We start from the raw sequence: 14,686 nt of genomic DNA, 5'->3' as shown, positions 1-14,686 counted from the left end.
TATCGCACCGTTTGCAACCATTCCCAATCTATTCTGTTCGGCACATAAACCTCCTTCTTTTTAATATCGGCAAGCTTCTTTTTCCACTTCCGCATTGTTGAAACGGACTCGATTTGCGGGAAGTTTAACCATGGAAATTCCTCTTGGCTACCCCTTGAAGATTGTCCTCTTCTAAACATGATTCCTGCAAAACATATAAACCATACCCAGAAAACACAGAATGTTAACAAGCCGAACTGTTTCTGCATCTCGACTAGACTCGTCGAGTCCATGCCCGACTCGGCGAGTCGCGGGACCTGTACGAGTCAGTCGACGGGTTTCACCAAATTGAACCATGTAATCTCTAAATTCTTGCAAGGGTTTTGTTCAGGGACTTCCTACTAAGTAATAAGGTCAAACTAAGCATTCAAAACAACAATATTCATGAAAAATCGAAACCCTAGAATTTCATTATTTTTCAAAAACGGGTTTTTTTACATGCAATTGCAGGCATAGATGGCCTTATACTCTCATTTTCTTTAGAAATCAAGAAGAAAGTTGTTACCTTTTGAGTTTAAACCTTGAGAAATTGAAGAAGATTGGAAGATTTCTTTGAATGCTTGAGAGTGTTTGCGAATGGGGGTACCCGGCGAGTGTGATGTTGAAATTGAATTTTTAGGGTTAAAACCCTATTTACCAGATGTAAAAGTAATTTCGAAATTAATTTTTTTTTTCTGTAATTAAGCTCGACTCGTCGAGTCAGGGTCAGACTCGGCGAGTCCCAGCGAGCAGTTAAAATTTTTTCTGAGATCAGTATGTACTCGTCGAGTCAGGGTCAGACTCGGCGAGTCGTTTATAAAACATTTCTAATTTTTGAAATTTTGTTATTTATTGAAAATATTCTCACCCCACTCTTAAGCTAGGTGCTCCCTTAAGCAGACAAGTTCGATGATTTGGAAGATTAACATTAAAACACAAAACAAAAACAATAAATGAAAAAAAAAAAAAACTAAAGAGTAAAAGAAAGCAAACTCTAACGACGGGTTGCCTCCCGCCAAGCGCTTCTTTTTGAGGAGTCATTAGCTAGACTCCTTCCCATTTACGTTTTGTCGCCTTCAAGCATCGGGAATGTGCGCCGTACTTTTTGCGGTTTATACTTAGTCTTGTAGGCGTGAATCTTTTTCTTGTAGGCCCTTCTCAATTCGTCTCTTCTCTTTTTCGCTGTATCATCCTCAGCTGGTTGGGCCTCTCTTTTCCTCTTCTTCTTTTTCAACCCATGCTTTTTCACCAATTTTTGAACCTCCTTTTCTTTAAATTTGATAACTTCATACTTCATAATGGTCCGTGCTCTAGGTTTAGTGGTGAATTGGGGATCAGCTTCCGCTCCACTTCCATTTATGGCTTCATTCTCTTTTGTGCTCGACTCTTTTCCAAATGGCATCATATCAAGGCATGCCACGTTGGCGTGTTGGACCTCCATTCCTTTTACTTTTTCTGCAGATTGTTCTTCCAAAGAGCCACTCACAGTAACTGAATCCAGGGTATGTGAAGAACTGTCAACAAATAAATCAGCTTGAGTTAAGTTTTTCTCCAAATCAACTGGACTCGTCGAGTCCATTATGGCGACTCGGCGAGTCGGGTCGGGTTTCATCAATTCTGGATCGTTGTCTGAGTCGGCTCCTTCCAGTAGCTTTTCTAGCTCCTCCAATTCTTTGTCAGCATCTGAAACTTCTTCTGAGTGTAGCGTGAACTTACTTGGGTCTTCTTTTAATAAAACATCAAGCTCTTTTTGCAATATCTCATCATCTAATTGGATAAATGAGATTTCTTCTCGCTTTTCTTTTTCTTGCTTGATCCCTGGATTAGCTTTAAACATCACCGACTCATCACCCACTCTTAATGTCAAAGTAGTCTCGGATATGTCAATTAGGGCACATGCGGTGTTTAAGAATGTTCTGCCTAAAATAATTGGTATTTCGGGGTCTTCTTTCATCTCCACCACCACAAAGTCTACTGGGAAGATAAACTTGTCTACTTTGATAAGGAGATTTTCACATATGCCTTGTGGATGAATAATTGTTTTATTTGCCAAATGGATTCTCATATTTACCGGCTTTGGCGCTGGTAAATTTAGCTTCTTAAAGAATGAATAGGGCATCAAATTAATGCTTGCCCCTGAATCAGCCAAAGCTCGTGTGGAAACATCATTGCCAAATTGGCACGGGATTACTATATTACCCGGATCACCCTTCTTCTCAGGTAGCTCATTCATCAATATCTCCGCGACTTCAGCAAGATCTTTCCTGGCAGCAAACAAACCCTTAAGCAAGTTAAAGTATTTGGGAGTTTGGAGCATTGTGTCCACGAATGGCATATTGACTTGTAAGGCTTTAACATGCTCCATGAAGGTTCTATAGGCTTGAACTTTTTCTGAAGGAATGGCTCTGGATGGGTATGGCAAAGGAGGGTTGTATGTCTTCAGAAAACTTGCTTTTTTATCCTTCCCGACTGGACTCGTCGAGTCCATTTTGGTGACTCGGCGAGTCGGATCGAGTTCTTCTCGTTCTGGTTCTTCTTCCTTTTCTGCCTTCCCTTTGGAAACCCTTAGTGTTTCTGCCAATTCTTCTTCACTGCTGGAGGTTATTACGCTCACGTTCTCCTTTCTTGGATTGGGCTCGGTGTTGCTCGGAAGTTGACCCGGTCTTCTTTCGTTTACTTGATGTGCAAGTTGGCCCAGTTGTTTCTCTATGTTGAGAATAGAAGCTTGCTGATTCTTCAACATGTTTCTGGTTTCCTGCATTGCCACATCATGATCATTATGCCTTTTCTCGGACGCGCTTATGAATTTTGTAAGTATGTCTTCTAAAGTCGTCTTCTTGTCCGTCACCGGTTCCTCCTTTTGATAATAACCCCTCTCCCTCTGCTTATATTTTTCTTCCTTAGCCTTTCTGTACTCTTCGTATGGGAGCCACTCCTTCTTCGGTTTCCTCCAGTCTTCATCATATCTGTCGCCACTTGAATAAAATACTTGAGCCTTTTTATTTCCATTCTCGTCTCGATCACAATTCTTTGTAAGATGGGGGCCGCCACAATTTTCGCATCCTACCCTAATAGCATGGATCGTTTGATCCATTTTCGTCATTCTTCGGTCTAGGCTATCGAGTTTAGCTATTACTGCCGCCATGCCATCGCTCACTGAGTTTATGGTTCCACGACTCACTTCATTCCTCGGATTGTGGTATTCTCTAGAATGCTTAGAGAATTCTTCAATCAATTCCTTTATTTCCGGAGGTGGCTTTCGGGTGAGCGGGCCTTGTGAATCGAGTAGTTGCCTTGTGGTGACATTTACTCCATCATAAAAGATGGAGACCTCCTGTTGGCTATTTAGATCATGGTGTGGGCAATTTCTAAGTAGGCTCTTGTACCTTTCCCAAGCTTCATAAAGAGATTCTCCGGGTTGTTGCTCGAAGTTGGCAATGGCTTTCTTTAACTTGGCTATTTTGGAAGGTGGGCAGAAGTGATCTATGAACTCTTCTTTCATTTTCGCCCATGTAGTAACTGATCCGGGAGGGAGTGACTTCAACCAATCCTTTGCAGCTCCTTTGAACGTGACAGGAAGCATGCGTAGTAGCTGGACCTCGCGGGGCACATTAGGTACATTGAAGTAATCCGCCACGTCGTTTACTTCATCTAAGTGCTTATAGGCGTCTTCATGATCTCTCCCGTAAAATGGTATCTCCTTGAGTTGAGCGAGAATATGGCCCTTTAGTTCGAACGTAGCGGTAGCGGGGATTGCGGGTTGCACAAGTCCCGGGCCGGTGTCATCACGCATCCTTTTCTTCCACTCCCCCATGGGGATCTCGTCAATATTAGCCATTGCGGTGGCTAAGTCTTCTTCAATATCGGATGTGTGCTCGCTTTCTTCTTCGGTCTCGTATTCGGTGTCTTTCGGGATCGGATTTTCGGTTGACAACGACGCACTGGATGCTCCTGCTTTGCTGCTCCTCTTCTTGCCAAACACGGATTTGAAGTTTTTGAGTGGTGAGTTCTTTGAAGAGGTGGTTTCTCCAACGGTTTTGCCCTTGTTTCTTCTTAATGCGGTTTCCGGATCTTCAAGAGGAGGAATTAGAGGTGTAGAAGATCCTCGGGTCATGAACTAACTGCAACTTAAAACAAAACAGAACGCGTAAAAAAGAACAAAAATTTAATCTGATTCAGCGTCAGACTCGCCGAGTCGGATCGAATGCACTCGGCGAGTTCACGTGAAAATCAGTTTTTTTTTTTTTTTTACTTAAACAAAAAAAATTGAACAGAAATTAACTTTGCGTAAGATGAATCTTACACAAAGGGTCGATTGAATTAGAATTTAATGCTAATTTTAGAACCGTTCCCCGGCAACGGCGCCAAAAACTTGATGTGTGTAAAACTCACTTAGTTTTAATCCTACTTTAATTATCAAATAACACACAAAAGGCAGTGAACCTATCTATTGTGGTATAGCTAAATAAGCAGGGTATCGAACACAGGGAACGGCAAATTAAATTAAAAACTAATTCTATCTAAATTACTTTAGCAAATAATGGTTTTTCTCTAGTTTTACAAGACTAGAAACTTATTAAACAAAACTAATGCAAGGCTAGAAAAGAACAAATCAACTAGATTCAATAATGGGAAAGAAACTTCTGTTTAGTTCAACTCGGTTAACTTTATGGTTGCTTTTAAGGTAATAGTGCAATGGATTAATTCTTTCGTTGGTTACCGATTCAAGTGATTAAGTTGTGTTCACTACCCTAATCCTTAGCAAATAAACTAATTCAAACAGTGGCCAATTGCTTAACTTAATTATATTTACTAGATTAATTGATTCGGGTTAAGTTAGACTTGCAATAGCTAATTAAATTGTTATTTTTAATTAACCTCTTGTTCAATAGTCATCTTACAAGCTTGCACATGAATTTACTCAATTTACTTATTAATCCTAGTTTCATATTCATTAATCCTAGACATATGATTTAGTGGTCACTTATCATATGAGGTCGATAATTAATAGATGTTCATGCTAATTAACTATCTTCCTATTAACAGAAAATAAATTATCATTCATACACAAGGTTCTTTAGCAAGCTAATATAACAATTAATCACCAACTTAGAATTAATCCTACCAATCAATCAAACCATATTGTCAACTTTGTATCCCCAAACAGAAGTATAAAGAAATTAGTTCATAACTAAGGTGAATAACAGCAAACAAATGAGTTCAAGTTGCTTAATCATATTGACAAAACAAGAGAATTAAATAGAATGATGAAATTACGCCTTAATTACTCCCGGAATTGGATTCTAGCTTCTTTGGTCGACTTCTAGGGTTCTTCTGGCTTCTTATTCGCAGCTTAACACCTCTGAAACTTCCCAGAATTCTCTCTTTTCGCATTAAAGAGTTATCTTTATATATGCATACCGACTCGTCGAGTCATATGGCGACTCGTCGAGTCCCTCTCACATTAGTCGTAACCTGATAACTGTCTTGACTTCCGAATGCTTATCTCTCTGAATCCGCGACCGGACTCGTCGAGTCAAGAGATAACTCGACGAGTAGAAGCCTTATTTTGGCTGTTTTCTTTCTTCTTTCCACTCTTGAGCTCTCAACCGCTTTTCTTGCTTCCTTTCGCTTCCGAGCTTCATCTTTGGACTGAAAAACACAATTTAACACTTTTAAGTACCTTTTGTCCATAATATGCAACAATTTAGCTAATATATGAATAATAAACTACACTTAATACACACTAAATATGCACATATCAGCGTCCCAAGAGTTCAGGACGGAGGAGTCATCCTTTGCACCTGGAGTGCATGCAGTTCGCACCAACACCCCTAAAGCAAGGAAAAAGGTCCAGATAAGGCACATCTGAGGCAAGGGAAATGTGATCAAACTACGAATGGACAATCACACCCCAGTAAGTCGGCCCAAGAGCTAGGCCTTGGCTTATGCCATGATGTAGCCATCTCTCCCTCTCTCTCTTTACTCATCGAACAATGTAGTTATTTCTAAAAAACATTATCAATGAAGTGAAAGATGTCGACTATAAAAAAACTATTAGAACATTTTTTACTGTTCAATCTTGATAACATTTACATAAGAGGTTATGCACATTTACCAAATGATAAAAATGACTGATCATCCACATCATTTGAGTGAAACCGTTGTGAAAATGCAACCATAGGCATCAAAGGCTCATAACCTTTCCTTAAACATGTTAATTCAGCCCAAAAGGCCAACAATCTTGACCTTGACATGAATAAAAGTTTCAAAGGCTCATAACCTTTCCCTTAAAACATAAAAAAACTAAGTCCTAAAATGCCTCAAGGTGACGATCTCGACTTGATTAAGATGGTTGGGGTCGGAGTACAACTCTCCAAAGTCCAGGACTTAGAACAAAGTCGTAAAAGGGTATTTAGTAAACCTTAGCTAAAAATGGACACCTTAACAAAGCAAACTGGACAAAAATCCCTAGCATAGAAATAATGATTTATGACCCAAAGAAAGGAAAAATTAGGAGCGCTTAAGTTGAGTACCTGGGATAAATCCAAAGAACCATAATCAAATATGAGTCCTAAAGTCATAAGTTGGGCAAATCCAGTAGCACGACTACATTTCCAACCCACACACCTGCCCACCAAGCAAAGAGACCTAATTTTCTTGAGCCGACTCCCCAAGGCCAACATAAACCTGGGGAAGAATCGCCTCAGCAAGGAAAAGTAAGGGCACGTGTTCACCACTGGCCAACATAAACCACCCCGGGATAGAAACAAAAACATTACAGAAACAGAAAACGACTATATTCTCAAAAGAAAAAAAAATGTTCTGTCAAACAACTCCCGGACTTAAAAAGGCCACACAGGGCTAAACAACACTTAACAATATTGTCTTTGAGACATCGTCTCCGAACACCAAAAACTCAAACATTGTTTCATATAAACAAACCAGGAAGAATGGAAGATCACTTACCGAGAGTAGTGGAGGAAGATCCAACTTTGAGAGGGTCACCTTCAGGAGGGTTCTCCTCAACGTTAGGGTCACAACACAAATGGCGAAGGCCCCCCAAATCGAGCTCGCCCAAATAAAGGAGGAGGCAAAATCTGTTTCCATGAGCCTCTTCACAGAAGCATGCATGGCCAGAGTCAATTCCATCACAACGCTTGGCTCATGCAGATCGAATTTCTCGGATGCCACCTGTTCCTTCACCGCCTTCCTGCCTCCCTCCACACCTGTTGCGAAACACGTCGCCTTCATACGTTGAACTCTAGTTGAGAACTCAGGACTCTCAATGACCCAGTCAACCAACCGAACAATGCCCTCCTAGAGCAGCCACACCATAACCCCCTCCACAGTCTTCTTCTTGGATTCCTCGGCAGCCAGCTGTCTAGCCAGGCGCTTCACCTGCTCTTCCAAAAATCCTTTCTCCTCCACCAGAGTCTCCACTCTCTTTGACAAACGTTCCACTAACCCATCCAAACTTGCAACCTGTTCCTCCATAGATGCCTTCTCACCTCCCAAAATGTCATAACACTCTTCAAACTCGCGCTTCTCCTCCTCCAGCCCCAACGATAGCTTGATTATTTGTATATATTTTAGCAATCATTTTCTTTTACTTTTAGCATTTTTAATATTCTTTTTGCATTAAATCGTTAGATTTATTGTTTTGAATATTTTTACTCATTTAAACTATTGTGTAGATTGGAACGAGCAAGATGGTATTTTGGAGCATCGTAAAAGCTACATTGAATGCCTTGCAACCAAGATTGAAAAATCTGGGAGCGACAAGAAAACAAAGTGGTATAAATTAATTTTCGGATTTTGACAGCTTTGCGTGACTTTCTTCAAGAGATCAATTGGAGGGGAAAACGATGTCCAATTGGGCTGAAATTTTGCATGCATCTTCCCAACACGATGATCTTCGATATCAGCGAAAATCAATAGATTCCAACGAGTTTTGATGCAGCTTTCAGCCTTGTGAACAACAGCACAGATTTGCTGCCAACTTTAGTTTTGGCATCCCAATATGAAGATTTAAAATTGCAGCCCAATACAGAGAATCAAAGATGGAGCCTAAAAATGAAGGATTCAGTAGCCTATACGAATTATTGCAACCGAATTTAAGAAGTATGAACCCCACTAGTCTTTTGTGTTGGGATTTGGGAACGTGGGAATCAAACAGTAGGGCATTTTCAACAAAAAAGAGGCATTGCATTTCACATATTCGCCGACAGCATGCAGGAGGAGTGACAACGGTTTTGGTGTCTCCTCCTTTGCTTAGTTTCTTATTTTTAGAACAGTCAAACACTATTATCATTGATATATTTATTATTGATTTTATTGTCTTGTAATTTATTTTCTTTAAATTAGGTTAGGTTAATTCTTGTGTTAATATTTGGATTATGAATGAAATTTTTGAAGCAATAAGAAGTGACGATTTCAAGAAACCTCGTAATTTTCGTTTCGTAATCGGTATTGGGGTATAATTTCTATCATTTTTAATGTTATTTTTTTTCCAATATTGGGTGAATCAATAGAACAATTAATTGATTATGAGTAGTTTTATCTGGTTTTGATGGTATTCTATGAAAATAGTTTCTAGCAAAACATTTATTTATGTTCATATATCTTTAATAATGAGTTTAGATATGTAAATATTTAATTAGTTGGTAAATTTCTTGATTACGTAATAGATCTTCAAATTAACAAACAAAAATGGTTCTTGTGATTGTTTTTTCTTTCACATGACCATGAAAACATTTTCTTCAACATGGTAATGAAAGCATTTTGACTCCTCTTGGATTTAAAGACTTTTAAATCATAATGCTAGTTAATTTTCATTAATTACATGTTTCATGGAAATTGTAATTAAGTTTAACTAAGAAAATATGTTATAATCTTTTCTAACCATTATATTAACTAAGAAAAATTTAGGTGATTTCAAGCTTCTTAGATTGTTATATCCAAATTAGGATCCATCAAACTCATTGCACCATGAAAAATTATGATGATTAGTCAATTAATTGAAATTGCGATTTATCCCAATATTGAAATGTTATATTTTATAGATTTTGTAGTTTTTTCATTTTAGTTATTTTTGTAATAATCGTTTTTATTTAACATTATAAGAACCCCCCCCCCCCCCCCCCTCTCTTCATTTTATATTTTTATTTCATAAAAATTGAATACATAAATTTCATTTGAACGAGTCCTTGTGAATTCGATCCTTATTATTGCTACTACAATTTATTTTTGTATTTCATCGTATTTAATGATTTTTATATTTGGTGGTCTTGACACCACCAAATTTTTGGCGCTGTTACCGGAGATTGGTTATTTTGATCGATCTTTTTCTATGCTCAAGTTTCTATATTTATATTTTTTTATGTATTTCTTTTATTGTTGTTTTTGTTTTCATGTATTTTTAGGTTGTATATGTAATCACATTTTTAATTTGGATTGTAGATCATATTCTATTGAAAATTCCAAAAAAAAAAAAGTTTATTATTTTTAGAGTTTTCATTTTAGCATTGCATTTAGCTTAAGTTTTGCATGCATTTTTTGTTCATTTTTATCTAAAACCCAAAAAGGTTTTAGTTACTTTTTTTCAAATTTTTATAGCATAACATTTAGTTTAGGTTCATTTTTATGCATTTTTGTTGTCTTTTTATTTTTACCCCCGAACATCTTTAATTGCAAGTCTTAATATGGTAAATGTGTAAATCTTTTTGAAACAATAGAATTGCTTATAATGACCTTCATTTGTCACGTTTTCTTATAACACACATAGGATAGAATACAAACAATTTATGCAAATGGATCGACTTATTGGAAGCATGACATGACGCGTTAGACAAGTTAGCCTTAAAGTCTTAGAAATTGTATCTCATGAGTGTATTAGTTATTAAGCATACCAATCTTCCAAAGAAGAGAACAAGAACTAAAACCTTGCTATTTTGAGATCTTTCGTATCTAGCTATTACATTCCATGTCATCTTACTTCATGATATAGACACATTTTCCTATTTAATCTTAATTTAATTTTTTACTCAGCTTTTGTGCTTACATTTTTTAGTTAGTTTTGTTGGTTGTTGTTTGTATATTGTTATGCTTTGTATTTTTATTTTATGCTATATTTGTAAAACTCTTTGGTAAACCAAAAAAATGAGCTAAAAAAAATGAAAAAAAAAAAAGACGACTATCCCTTTTTATTATTGTTCATTTTTTATATAAGTGTCTTTGTAGTTATTTTTGTGTTTTGTAAATCAAAAGTTAGTTGTTTTAAAAAGTCGTTTGGAAAATTTTGTATTAATTTTCGACAAATTTTAGTAGAAGCCTAGTAATTAGCATGTGTTATGTGACGTTTCATATGTTTTTATTTTTGTTAGAAAAGTCAAGATTCGATCCTATATTTCTATGTAAAGTTTGAAATTCGTTTTTTATTTATTTTAGTCCTTAAAAGTCTTTAAAAAATGTTTAGAAAAGTCGAATATTATCGTAATTATACAATGCATATATAGTTAGATGTTTTTAGTATTTCTATCATTGTTTATCTACATATCTTATGTCAGTAGTTTAAGTCTTTATATTTGTAAATGTAATTGTGTATTTGGGGTTTTGTTGTCTAAAAAAGTAATAAAAAAAGTGAAAAAAAAGTTCGGGCCAAGGAGTTGTATCTCTTTTTTTGTTCATTAGATGTTTAGATTATTTTGGATTTCTTCTTATATATTTCATTTACGTTTTGATTTTTAGGCTAGAATTCGTCTTTTGTTGACAACTATAATAGTGTTCCATTATCATCTTGTGTTCGAGTATCTTATTTGCATGAATCTCATTTTGGTAGGAGCACTAATACCTTTAGACGATTGTAGATTTGTCAACCTTTGTTTATAGCTCGTTTATCTTTTGTCTTTTAGATTTGAGCTCTTTTTCTTAGTCTTGTTTCTTGATTTGGAAGAGAATTGTGAATGATAAGTGGTATGCAAAGGGGGGACAACCTCTTGTGATGTGAAGGCTAGATCGGATCACAAGTTGTGTCATGTGCGTCATATTAGAGAAGTATGTGTATGTAGCTTTGTATCTATTTCATATGTGTCTCTCTGATAGATGTGTAACAAAAGTTCGTCCTTTAATGTGATTCTTAAGTCTAAAATGAATGTTTTTATTTCTAAATGATATTGTTTTGATTTGCTACGGAAGATGTTCCTTCTTTTTATTTTGTTTGGTTTGTCATTTCCAATTTGTCCCGTTATTGTCTTCCTTGAGGACAAAGAAAGGTTCAAACTTGGGGGATGATGTTTTATTTTTATTTTTATTATTTTTTTCCATTTAGGGTAGTTTAGTTTTTTTATGCATTGTATTTAGTTATTTTCATGTAGAAAAAGAAAAAAAAAAAAAAAAAAAAAAAAAAAAAAAAAAAAAGGGACTATTTTAGCATTCTCATGTGGCATGAGTATGATATTTTTTTTTGATGATATTTTATATTTATTTAGCTAGTTTATGTTTGTTGAAATTTAAATATTAGGATTAGTGGTTATGTTACTTGTCCCAATTTTGTTGAAATTTCTAATTTTCGTTTTTCTTTGTTTCAACAATTGGGTATAAGTTGGATTTTTTGCATGATTATTAAGACGGTATCTTAATTGCAACTTACATAATCTTGGTCTAGTATTTTTGTGATATATTCGAAATAAAATTATTAGTCTTCATAAGTTTGCATTTGTCGTATTTTTACTTTTGTTGTTTTTCTTTGGTTTGACTTTTCTATATTGTTTTCCTTGAGGACAATAAAATGTTAAGCTTGGGGGATTTTAATAGCTTGACTATTTGTATGTATTTTAGTAATCGTTTTCTTTTACTTTTAGCATTTTTAATATTCTTTTTGCATTAAATCGTTAGATTTATTGTTTTGAATATTTTTACTCGTTTAAGCTATTTTTGTGTAGTTTGGTATGATCAAGATGACATTTTGGAGGATCGTTAAAGCCACATTGAATGTCTTGCAACCACGATTGAAAAATCCAGAAGCGACAAGAAAACAAAGTGGTATAAATTAATTTTAGGATTTTAAACAGCTTAGTGTGACTTTCTTCAAGCTATCAAATGGAATGGAAAACGATGTCCGATTGAGCTGAAATTTTACAGGCATCTTTCCAACTCAATGATCTTTGATATAAGTGAAATAAATAGATTCCAACGAGTTTTAATGCTGCTATCGGCCTTGTGAACAGCAGAACAAATTGTTGCAGGTTTTAGTTTTGGCATCCCAATAAGAAGATTTAATATTGCAGCCCAATACGTAGAGTCCAAGATGGAGCCCAAAAATGAAGAATTTAGCAGCCCATATGAAATAATTATTGCATCCTAATTTAAGAAGTATGAAACCCACTACTCTTTTGTGTTGGGAACGTGGGAATCAAACAGTAAAGCATTTTCAACAAAAAGGAGGCATTGCATTTCACATATCCGCCGACAGCAGTGGAGTGACAACGCTTTTGGTGTCTCCTACTTCGCTTTGTTTCTTATTTTTGGAACAATCAACACTATTATCATTGATATCTTTATCATTGATTTTATTGTCTTGAGATTTATTTTCTTTAAATTAAGTTAGATTAATTTTTGTATTTAATATTTGCTTAGTTTTTGGAGCAACAAGAAGTGACGATTTAAGAAGCTTTGTCATCTTTGCATCGTAATCGGTATTGGTATAATTTATATTCTTTTTTATTGTTATTATTAGTATGAGTAGTTAGCTTTTATTTCTAATATTTGGTGAGCCAATAGAACAATTAATTGATTATAAGTAGTTTTATGTGGTTTTGAAGGTATTCTATGAAAATAGTTTCTAATAAAATATTTATTTATGTTCATATATCTTTAATCATGAGTTTAGATATGTGAATATTTAATTAGTTGGTTAATTTCTTGATTACGTAATAGATCTTCAAGTTGACAAGCAACAAATGATTCTTGTGATTGTTTTTCTTTCACACAACCATGGAAATATTTTCTCCAACATGGTAGTGAAAACATTTTGACTTCTCTTGGATTTGAAGACTTTTAAATCATAATGCTAGTTAATTTTCATTAATTACATGCTTCATGGAAATTGTGACTTTAACTAAGAAAATATGTTATAATCTTCTCTACCCATTATATTAACTAAGAAAAATTTAGGTGGTTTCAAGCTTCTTAGATTGCTATAGCCGAATTAGGATCCATCAAACTCATTGCACTATAAAATTATGATGATTAGTCAATTAATTGAAATTGCGATTTATCCCAATATTGAAATGTTTTATTTTATAGATTTTGTATTTTTTCCATTTTAGTTATTTTTGTAAAATCATTTTTATCGCATTTAACATTATAAGACCCCCCCCCCCCCCCCCCCCTTCATTTTATATTTTTATTTCATAAAAATTGAATACATAAATTTCATTCGAACGAATCTCTGTGAATTCGATCCCTATTACCGCTACTACAATTTATTTTTGTATTTCGTCGTATTTAATGTTTTTTTATTTGGTGGTCTCACACCCACCACCCAACACTCCCGTCCTTAGCTCATCCCGCTTGGCCCTGATAGAGACAAGCTCTGTTAAATCTGAATTAACTTAATGGAGGCGCCGAGCGGCAGGCACTAAGTAAGAAGCAACCTGAGTTGTTACATAGTGGAGACTATTGGACATATGAGAATTGGAGAGGAGCTCAAGGCCCTCGATAGTAGTAGGAGGGAACGTGTGGTGACCACATGTGGAGGAAGTATCTCTACCAGAGGCACTTCTATGTGATGACAGCTACCTTGGAACCTGCCCCGAAGTACCATCTCTAATGGAAGGATCCTCTTGTTACCTAAAACAAATAATGAATTGCATAAATAAGGAGATCAACAAAGACCTACCCTTACCTCACTAAGAATTGGAGCATCCTCTTACGTTTCCTCCAGGCGGCACTCATATCGAAGACGGATAGCGTATAGTCCTCTTAATCCTACCCATTGAAGGAAATAGTCGTTAGTGCTTGCGGCACACTCTCGCTGCCCCCCCCCCCCCCCCCGAGTTGAGGCGTCCGATCGGTGAAAATGACTAAGTTGCGGTTCACCCATAACCATTTGTCCTGCCAGTTCTTCTTGGGGGCCTTCTGGTTTATGATAAACTCATGGACGCCCCACCGCTGAGAGATCATATGTACACCGGACTGAGTAGAGGAGTTGAATAAGTACTTGAAAACCCGAAATTGAGGGAGCACGCCTAAAGCTTCATAAGACATCTCGAAACCAACTAGTTTGTTGACAACGTTAGCAGTCAGATCGTCAACAGAGAAGCCATATTGGCGCTTGATCTCATCAAAAAAGTTGGTTGTCGGAAGCCTGAGACCCACATCGAAGATTGGGATTAGGACTCCAACATTCCCTTCCAACGGCCGAGAAGTACACGCCCCCCATCAAGGATATTGTACCTTGTGCTCAGGAAGAGAGCCAAATAGAGCCTGTAGGGACTCAAAATTCTTTGGTGTAGGTTTGATTCTGGTGATTGGCGTTGCCATTTTTTACCACTAACAGGTGCAAGACGAAAGAAAAATGAAGCAAAGAGAAGAGAAAATACATTTGAAGAGCAGTAGAGCGATGAAAAGGAAATTGTCCCTGATAAGGGAAGTCTTAAATGCAAGG

This window comes from Lactuca sativa, chromosome 9 (genome assembly GCF_002870075.4).
Source record: "Lactuca sativa cultivar Salinas chromosome 9, Lsat_Salinas_v11, whole genome shotgun sequence".
In the NCBI taxonomy this organism is placed as follows: domain Eukaryota; kingdom Viridiplantae; phylum Streptophyta; class Magnoliopsida; order Asterales; family Asteraceae; genus Lactuca; species Lactuca sativa.
Note: the sequence above shows the minus strand (reverse complement) of the source record.